Raw genomic sequence first — 10,486 nt, forward strand, 5'->3', positions numbered from 1 at the left:
ATGATTTTTAATGTCGTTAGAATAGATGCAGATGAGAGTTGCATAAGTCATAATGAGTTTGAACTTTAAAAATACATTTGTAATCAACAGTATGCTACAAAGTTCCTATTTTCTTTTTAACCTTTTAAAAAAGTATAGCATATGTACAGAAAAGTGCACAAATCATGGAGTACAGCTCCATAAATTATCACAAAATAAAGACACCTAGGTAAGGAAAAAAAAACCCTTCCTTTTCTCCATTTTTATTTGCAACTCTGTCTTTGCCCCATCTTCTCTTCTGCCCTCCTCACTTCCCAGGCCTCCCAGATACCCTGGGCGTGGGGGCAGGTAATCTTTTAAGGTTGTTGTGCTTCCCAGGTGGCGCGAGTGGTAAAGAACCCACCTACCCAAGCAGGAGACTAAGAGACCTGGTTTCAATCCCTGAGTCGGAAAGATCCCCTGGAGAAGGAAATGGCAACCCACTCCAGTATTCTTGCCTGGAGAATCCCATGGAGAGAGGAGCCTGGCGCGGGCGACAGTCCATAGCATTGTAAACAGCCAGACACGACTGAAGCAGCTTAGCATGCACGCATGCATGTGCCTTCTGGACAGTGTGACCTTTGGAGCCAGAGTTACCCAGGTCAGGGCCAGCCTGCCCGCAGGCTCTGTGAACCTGGACAAGAAACATAACCTCTCTCACCCCTGCCCACGAACTGTTCCAAGGGTCAAATCCACTGGTCCCCGTCCTCCCCACAGGACCTGTGCATGCTGGCACTCCACATACAGTGTCCCCTGAGACTAGCCACTGCACTTTCATTTTTGTGCTTTTGGCTGGACCTTTTTAAAAGCCTGTGAGACAACCCTCATTGTTTCTGTTTCACAGATTGACACCACAGTGCCCACTGAGGCAACACGGCTTGCACAGTGTCACAGTGTCAGCACCACAGGGCGGGTGGACCCTGGGCTCTGGGGCTGGGCCAGCCACGAGCTGGAGCCGCAGCCTTCCTGACCTGGGTGCGGAGACTGGGGCGGGAGTTCGGACCGGCCCACAGCCCCGTGGCCATCCTGGTGCTTCGGTGGCCCAGGGGGGCCTGGTTCTTTAAGAGACCCACCGTCAGCCTCACCAGAAGGTTTCCGAAACAGACGCACAGATACCAACCTTATAACAATGGCTAATAAAAACAGCTCCCTCAGCAGGACTGCATTCCAGTGGTGCCTAATAATAGCTGCAGACATGAGTGAGGAATTCACTGGCTGTGTAGAGTCTGAGACCTGCCAGGATCAGATGGAACGTGGAGCAGTCAGGGCCAAGGCAGGGTGTGCAGCCAGCGCTGGGGCGGGGCTGGAAACCGGGCACCTGGCCGGATGAGGAGGGCAGTGGACTAAAGGCGGGCCCCATCCTGGCCGAGTCAGCGAAGCTGGGTGGCTCAGGCCATCATCAGACAAACACCATTGGACGGTGACCCCCATCCAGGTGCCCGCGGATACCTGGGCGGGTGTCCGGAAACTCAAGGGAGTTTCAGGAAAAAAGTCACTCCTTCCAAGCTGCTCAGACATTTATTTAGAAGTCGGGTCAGTCCTCATATTATAGACACGAGACTGACAAGCGAGTAACCCAGGAACAGTGGCCTTGCGCCATCCAGAGGGATTGCAGAGGACCGGGACGAGACCCTGCCTTGAGAAGCAGTTGGGTCAAGCCCCATGCTTCCTCCGTGGAATCAATCCTCTCACCATCTGCCCTCCTTACCTGGATCTGTTCTGTCCCTGCCTTTTCTCTTCTCCATGAAGCTCTGGGAAACAAGACCATCGAGTGCTCAGAGCAGAGGTGTTTGTCCACAGTGCTCCCTGGTGTGAATTCATTTCATCTGCACAGTCTTACAAGGTAGGAACTACGATCACGTCCATACACACAAGGACACTGAGGCACAAAAGGTGAAGCAACCTGTCCAAGATGACACAGTGAGTTAAGAGGTGAGCATGGGACCTGACCCCAGGCCATCTGGTTCTAGAGCCCACCCTTCTACTTCAGAGGCAATCTAACTCACACTGCAGGGTTCAGGCTCCCTAGACTCTGGCACTGTCTTCCAAGTCAACCCCAGGGCCCAGGGCAGCACTGTCAATTAAAGGTCTGGTATGTGGCTCGCTGCCTCCCCTCCAACTTGTCTCCTGCCACCTTGCTAGAAGATGCGAATCCCCATTCAGAAGGTATAGACTCTGGCCTGCCTCACAGCCCACGCCCCTCTAGGCTCACACACTTCTCCCCTCTCTATCTAGCAGTCCCCAGAAGAAGTCCCCTTCTTCTACAAGGCAGAAGAGAGGGCTGGTTGAGAGTTTGGGCCCGAGTTATCCCGCTGGGGTTCTACTGCCAACCCAGCCAGTTACCAGTTTGGTCCCCTCAGATAAGTTTCTTGACCTCTCTGAGCCTGTTGCTTTATTTGTGAAATAATAAAGAAAATATCTTCCAGAATTATGGCGAGGAGTGACAGTAGGCATACCAATTCCTTAAAAGGGAGCTGGCCGCACAGGAAGTATTCAGGAAATCTTAGCACTTACTGTGACTTCTTGTCATGCAGACTCAAACCATAAAATCAAAATTCCGCTTTCTAACCACAACTTCCTGCTTTTTAGTCTTAAAGATCTCCTGCCCTCCGTAGGCTACTCTGCTGTGTTGGTGTCCAAAGGGCCGGAGTCCCCATTCCCAGTTGTACCGGCCACCTCCTGACTTTTTTCCTACTTGGTTCAGGTACCATGATCAATCACCTTACTGCCATCTTATAATTACCCACGATTTCCTCATACTTGATCTGTATCTGTTAGTATTAGGTTCAGTGACATATAACAGAAAACTCACAATAGCAATTCTCAAGATCACTAGTTTATTTCTCTCTCACGTAAAAGGAATCCCAACTGGGAGGGGGGACAGTGGCTCTAACTGGATCAAGGACCCATGCTCTTCTCTTGCTGTTTGCACATTGTCTCATAGCCCAAGATGGCTGTTTGAGTGCCAGCCATGGTGTCAGCATTCCAGACAGCATAACAGAGGAAGGAAGGGGAGAGGAAAACAAAGAGCCTCAGCAATCTACCTTTCTGCTCTGGAACCTTCCCATCCAACACCTTCCTCTTATCTCTCATCGTCCTGCAGCCAGTCACAGAGGTCCACCTAGTTGCTGCTTAATTCCTGTTCCAAATAAAAGGAAGGAGGAGGAGGATGGTCCTACCACTGTACATGCTTGGCCAATGCACAGCCAGTGATGACTTCGCCATTCACTTCTGCTTCCAGGCTGTCCCTATGGCTGGAGAAAACAACAGTCATGCTGACAGAGGTCCCCACTCCTGGGCAAGGCCATGTCCCTCTCTTTTGCACGCTTTCCCGAAACACTTTTCCCACTCCTGTTCCTGGCAGAAGGTCTGGCCTCTCCTCCCAATTCTCAGCTGTCCCTCTTGTCCCTCTGAAGCTGCTCCAGCTGCACCAGTGGGTGCCCAGGCCAGAGCACCCCCACTCTCTCCTACAATCTCACAGTAGTGCTCAGCCCAGAGCTTAGTACAAACCAGTAGAAACAAAGGAGAGAGCGAATGCGCTCACAGTGAATGGCTTGAGCCCTTAGCTGCTCCCACGACACTCCAGGATCTCCAGGGCTCCGTGCAGTGCAGGCCCGGAGCAGGCTGACTGGGACCATGTCAGGGACGGGTTTCCCCCAGCACCCCCTCAGTTCCTCCTCTGAGCCTCTGATGAGCCTCGGAATAGCGGGAGTCCCCCCTGCAGGAAGCTCAGAATCTGGCTCCGCAGCCCCCTCTGCCAGGACGCTTACCGGCAGCCCCCGGGCTCAGTCCCCACTAGCAGGTGGCACTGGGGATTCGACCCTCAGCAGAGAAAGCACCTCGAGAGAGAAAGCCGGTATTCCCCCATGGAAAATGGCTCCCTTGCATTCTTGGCTGCTGGTGAGGGACCATCTGGGTGGGGACGTCCCTGGGTTCAGGGACCAAGTGAGATCGCCAACCTACCCTTCAGTAAATGGAGGGGAGCACCGACCTTTGAAGCCCTCCAGCCCTCCTGCTTAGAGCCTCGGATCCCGAGGTGCTGGGCACCCAGGCCCGGGGTGCGGCTCTGAGGGTTCATGCTGTTTCCAGGGCCCCACATCACCTACCCACCTCTGCTCCCTTTGGGGCTCATGAATGCTTGGGTCAGGAAAACGCTTAGCAGCTAAGGGTTCCTACTCAAGTGTGAGAAGTCTGACTTAGAGGTTGCTATAAAAAGGAACAAAAATAACAGATGTGCCTCTTGGTCTGTCTTTATGTTCCTTGTTTCATTTATCACACACATCTTGCAATAGCTACTCATTTTCACATTTGCCTCCGTCACTTCCTCCCTCCAACGTGAACTACTTAAAATAACAACTGCCACTGAGGGTCAGTCTCAGAGCGGTGCAGAGCAGGCAGCTGCTCCAGGAGCAGCCTCAGGTGACCTTTGCCCCCAAGGTCCTCACCGCCTCTCTGGACTGTCAGCAGCCAGAGGCAGCGCTGAGTAAGGAGGCCTGGGGACTCCCCTCCCACTGCAGAGGCTGGGATGACATTGGAAACTTTCCTGAGGACAGGGTTAGCTAGGAGTGCAAGAGAGAGCAGAACACAGACCATCTGGCATGGAAGGAACACCTGATCAGAGATAGGACCTGTTCCTGTCCAGTATATTCTAACAGCATGCTGTGTGGCCGTGGGCAAATTGCTTCCGCTCTCTGGGTCTCAGACTCTCCCTCTGTAAAATAAGTCTTTTGTGCTGGGTCCATCCCTGGAGCCTCTCCAACACTCAGCTGTTGTCATTGTTAAGTTGCTAAGTCATGTCTGACTCTTTGCGACCCCAAGGACTGCAGCACTCCAGGCTTCCCTCTCCTTCACTATCTCCTGGAGTTTGCTCAAACTCATGTTCACTGAGTAGGTGATGCCATCCAACCATCTCATGCTGCCCCCTTCTCCTCCTGCCCTCGGTCTTTCCCAGCATCAGGGTCTTTCCCAATGAGTCGGCTTTTCAAATCAGGTGGCCAAAGTATTGGAGCTTCATCTTCGGCATCAGTCCTTTTTAATGAATATTCAGGGTTGATTTCCTTTAGCAAAGACTGGTTTGATCTTGCAGTTCCCTAAATCTCTTCTTCATCCCTTACCAACTAGGCTTGCCAATGCCTTAGCCATCTGCCTGCTCATGTCATGCCTGCTGTAGTGTAATAGACTCTGGATTGTTCTTCCAGACCCCCCGTCAGCCCCTACACTCTGTTCTCCTTACGGCCACCAGACTTTTCTGAGTGCTGATCTCATGTGCTGTTTAAAATCCATCACTCTCCATTGCATTCAACTCTTGAGCCAGGCACATGACAACTGTCACTGTATTACTCTATCTTTCTTTCTATGGCTTTCAACTTCATTCCCAAAAAGTTGTTGAGCACCTACTATGTGCCAAGCACTGTTCTAGGAGCTCAGGACATAGGGCATGCTAAGTCACTCCGTCACGTCTGACTCTTCATGACCCTTTGGACTGTAGCCCGCCAGGTTCCTCTGTCCATGGGACTTTTCAGGCAAGAATACTGGAGTGGGTTGCCATATGTCAGAAACTTGTAATGCTTGGTTAAATTGTCACCTCCACTCACTTTACTCTTCATGCCCAACTGCAGGCTGAGCTCATTGCCTCCTCCTCTGGGTGAAACTGCCCTATCTGGCCAGAATATGAGAGCAGGAACTTTGTGTGTGGTGTGAGGTAGAGGTCAAAGTCCATCTTTGTTCCATAAGGACCTTCAGTTATTCCAATACCATTTATTGAAAAGGCATCTTTCGCCCATTGAAATGCATTAATGCATTTTCAGAATAGCAAGTTATGTTTTTAATAATATATATATGGACTTACTCTTGGGTTTGATATTTATTCCATTGTTCTATTTAATCACCCATATGCAAAATACATATTGTTTCATCTATTGTAACTTGAAATCTAACCATAAAAGTCCTCCAACTTCAATCTTTAAGATTGTTTTGCTTATTCTAGGCTCCTTTGCAATTTCAAATATTAATACATTTATAGAATCAGCCTTGATAAATAGAAGTTGATATTTCTACAAAAAGTCTGACGGAATTATAATTGGGATGCCATTTACAGATGGCCAACAGGCACACAAAAGGATGTTCAATATCATTAATTATTAGAGAAATTCTAATCAAAACCACAGTGAGGCATCACCTCACACCAGCAAAAATGACCATCATAAAAATGTCTACAAATAATAAATGCTGGAAAGGATGTGGCCCCCTGATGTGAAGAGCCGACTCATTGGAAAAGACTTTGATGCTAGGAAAGATTGAGGGCAGAAGAGGGTCACAGAGGATGAGACGGTTGGATGCATCACTGACTCAATGGACACAAGTTTGAGCAAACTCCAGGAGATGGTGAAGGACAGGGAAGCCGGCGTGCTACAGTCCATGGGATTGCACAGTCAGACATGACTTAGCAGCTGAACAACAGTTTGAGGACTAAGCAAGAAGATGCAAGTGAAGAGACATAGCCAGTGATTTGAGTAAGAGTGTGGAATGAGGCAGCTTCAATTCAAATCTCATTTTCCGCACCTAGTAACTGTGTGACTCTGGGTGAGTGATTTCACGTCACCTCGTCCGTGTCTCACCCTGGCAGGATCACGGTGCTTGACTGGCTGAGATAACCAGGGCCTGGCACGGAGTAAGGGCTCCATAAATGTTAGCTGTTGTATTACTAGACAGTCAATGAAGGCTAATTCCTTTCTGTTTTCTGGCGTGCATAGCAGGAGTGGATCTGCTCATAGACTGCAGCATTTGTGTGCATTTCCTTTAAATAAATATAATCCTCTTTGCAACTCCACCCCACCCCCACCCTCAGAGGAGGCAGGAAATTCAGCCTCAAGTATATGCAGAGCTCTCCCCACTCCCATACTCAAGAGGAGCTGAGGTCTGAGAGATCACAGGAATAGATCACCGTTTCCCGTGGACACTCTGGAGTGTGGTTCTTTCCGGATCCAAGTAGGAAGTGTTCCTGGCACACCTTTGGCTGACCCTGGCAGTCCCACTCAACCCCTTGGACAGAGTCTCAACTGGGTCACCACTAGAAATTCACCATCTCCCTCCCAGGCTTGGAAGACTGTCTCAGTCTAGGTGGGGAGAACCCAACCTCCCCAAACCCTGCAAAACCTGCAGCGAGACTCCCTCAAAAGGTGGGTGTGGGGCAGTCAGAAGGGCCAGGCAACTTTCTAACTTAGCAAGCAGGCCGGGGGCTGGAGTCCACTGGAGTGGACGGCTAGTCTGGGTGTAAGGGGGAGAGGGAGTCGGCAGGGGTGAGGGGGCGGGGCAGGGCAGAGAAGGAAAAGGAACCAGAGTTTCAATATTTATTCTTCCTGCTACCTGTATACTTGAAAACAGCAGGGCTAGCATTCTCTCCTGTAGATAGGCGGCTCTGAAATAAATTCACCCTCTCTGTGGGCAGATGACCAAGTTTCAGCGTGCTGCAGCTTCCGGCAGTCCTGCGGGTTCCTTCTCCTCCTCCTTCATTCTTGGCATTTATCCCACTCCCAGGCACTGTGGCTCTGCACCTTAGACTCCCCCCTCCCCTGTCTCCTGCCCCCGACTTTTACAAAATGTCCATGCATGACCCCCACTTTCCAGAAGTTGACTCAATTGATCTGTGGTGGGGCCCAGCTACAGGTTAATTTGCGAAAGCTCCTCAGGTGACTGTGATGTGCAGGCAGGGCTGGGAACCCCTGGGTTAAGAGCTTGTGCATTTTGGATGAAATGGGTGAATCCGCAGTGTCCTTTGACGCCTCCCTGCTGTTACCTCCCAAGCCTCAGGTAAGATGGTTACTGATGCTCCAGGGGCATTTTCTGATGGGAAAGGTCTTGAATTGGAAATCAATGTGGAGTCTTGTTGGACCTTTGGTGAACAAACAGTCTGCAACTTGGTTTCCCTTTGAAAGGGGGAATGAGAGAGAGAAACGTCCGCCATATATATTCCTCATGGGATTATGGGATATAGCTGAAGAAAAAAGTTATAGAAAAGGCTATTTTTTAATATCCCAAATAAAGTCAGTACCCCAATGCAGGCAATATGTTTTAAAATCTTTACCTCTCTGCCAAGCTCACAGCAGTTTTACCTCTAATCCTAATAGAGAAGAGCAAGTTGGGGACAGGGAGGAGATTGCCTAATCAATAAGACAAATAAAATGTAAGCTTGGCACTAGCTACAAAGTAAGAGAAGTATAATAACCTTATTATATGTAAAATATATATGTAAAATCAGAAAATACACTGAGTGAAAAATATGAGTTCATGTTGGCAAATAATTTAATGCTTTTGGTGTAATAATTTTATCAGTTTGCATTGCTTCACCACTATAGTTTTTTTACTTAGGTTCCATCTATGGTCATCCCTAGGGATGAAAATAATGTTTGGGCTTAATTAGGAGCTTGGCAAATGAGAGTCATCTATTCTAAGCTGAGATTTAGTTGTTGTTGTTTAGTTGCCAAGTTGTGTCTGACTCTTTTGTGACCCCATGGACTCTAGCCCACCAGGCTCCTCAGTCCATGGGATTTCCCACATAAGAATACTAGAGTGGGCTGCCATTTCCTTCTCCAGGGGATCTTTGTGACCCAAGGATTGAACCCAAGTCTCCTGCATTGCAGGTGGATTCTATATCACTGAGCCACCATGTAAGCCCCAAGAGATTTAATAATCAGATAATTTTTAGTCATTTCCATAAATTAAAAGGGAGTATAGTAACAGTGCTTAATAAGTGCTAGATACTGCTCTGATAGCTTCACATGTTTTAATTCTCAAAAGTGACAAAGTTCAAAGGAAAGTACTTTTATTATCCTCATGTTACACAAGAGAAAACTGGAATATACAGTACTTAAGTAACTTCGCCAAGATCACACCAGTAAATCAGAGAGAGAGGAGGCAGGACTCAAATTCAGGCAGTCCACACAGCCACTTCGACAGGGTCCTATGGGACTGCTCAAGTCCAGGTGGAAGGGAATGTCTGATTTAGCTCCACTACTGATTCTTCTGTCCAGAAACCTCATCCCAAACTACAGAACACATGCCTTTCTCGTTGCTTCTGGGAGGGCCAAAGAATAGCACTGTCCAGCTGGGGAAGTGAAGTCAAAGTCACTCTGTCATGTCCAACTCTTCGTGAGCCCATGGACTATACAGTACATGGACTTCTCCAGGCCAGAATACTGGAGTGGGTAGTCTTTCCCTTCTCCAGGGGATCTTCCCAGCCCAGGGATCAAACCCAGGTTTCCCAAATTTCAGGTGATTCTTTACCAGTTGAGCCACGAGGGAAGCCCAAAAATACTGGAGTGGGTAGCCTATCCCTTCTTTCTGACCCAGGAATCGAACCAGGGTCTCCTGCATTGCAGGCGGGTTCTTTAACAACTGAGCTATAAGGGAAGCCCCACTGGCATGTACTACTAACAGTCAGAGGTACTTCAAGTATCAATTAATCAACAAATATTTCCTGAATATCCATCAAAACATTAAGAGTCAAAGAGCAAAGGAGGTAAGCTCTTTGCCTACAAGAGTTTTGTCTTCTGGTGAGAGAACCCGACAAGTAGATAGTGCTGGGCCACAAAATAATTGCTACAATGGAGCGGAGCACTGGGTACTAGATCACCCTGGAGAGATGAGCCCAAGCTTGGGAGGGCAGAAATTGTTGGGTAAGTTTTCCTGGAGAAGTGGCTGCATATTAGGAACACGGACAAGTTTGTCAGATTGCCAAACCCAAGCCAACCAGAATCTCTTGGGCCTGCTTATAAAGCCCCTAAAACAGTGGTTTCTAAAAGAAGAGAATTAACGTCCCCTAGGAACTTGTTAAGACTTTCCACTCAATCAGCCCAGAGGGGATTCTAATACAAACTCAAGTTTCAGCGGTGGTTTGAACCGTGGTTCTCAACCAGGTATCAGAATGCCCTGGAGGGCTCCTGGTCCAGTTCACAGAGCCTTACGGCCCAGATGGCTATGCTCCACCCCCAGGGAGTCTGAATAAAAAAATCTTCATTTCTGACAAGTTCCCAGAATGCACACTTGGAGAACCATTGCTTTAGAGGAGAAGATGGCCAAACTGCAATCTGAAGGGTAATAGTTAAGGTGAAGAAGGCTGTGGGGAGTAGGAGGAAAACATACCGATCTTTCCATTGTAACCGTCTATTTATTTCTACTCTTATTTTTTCCTCCTATTTTTTGACTTATGCCAGTCTTGTTCTAACTCAGTAAGAATGTTTGCCTCATCCCTTTTCAACCTAACTTTCCTAATATACATATTTGAGGCTATAAACCTCTAAGTATTACTCTGGCTATATCCCAAAAGTTTAGATATATTGTGTTTTTCATTGGCATTCAATTCTAAATACTTTCTAATCAAAGTTTCTTTTATTTTTTTTTTCATTTATTTTTATTAGTTGGAGGCTAATTACTTTACAATATTGTAGTGGTTTTGGCATACATTGACATG

The sequence above is a fragment of the Muntiacus reevesi genome, chromosome 4, assembly GCF_963930625.1.
Source record: "Muntiacus reevesi chromosome 4, mMunRee1.1, whole genome shotgun sequence".
Taxonomy (NCBI): Eukaryota; Metazoa; Chordata; class Mammalia; order Artiodactyla; family Cervidae; genus Muntiacus; species Muntiacus reevesi.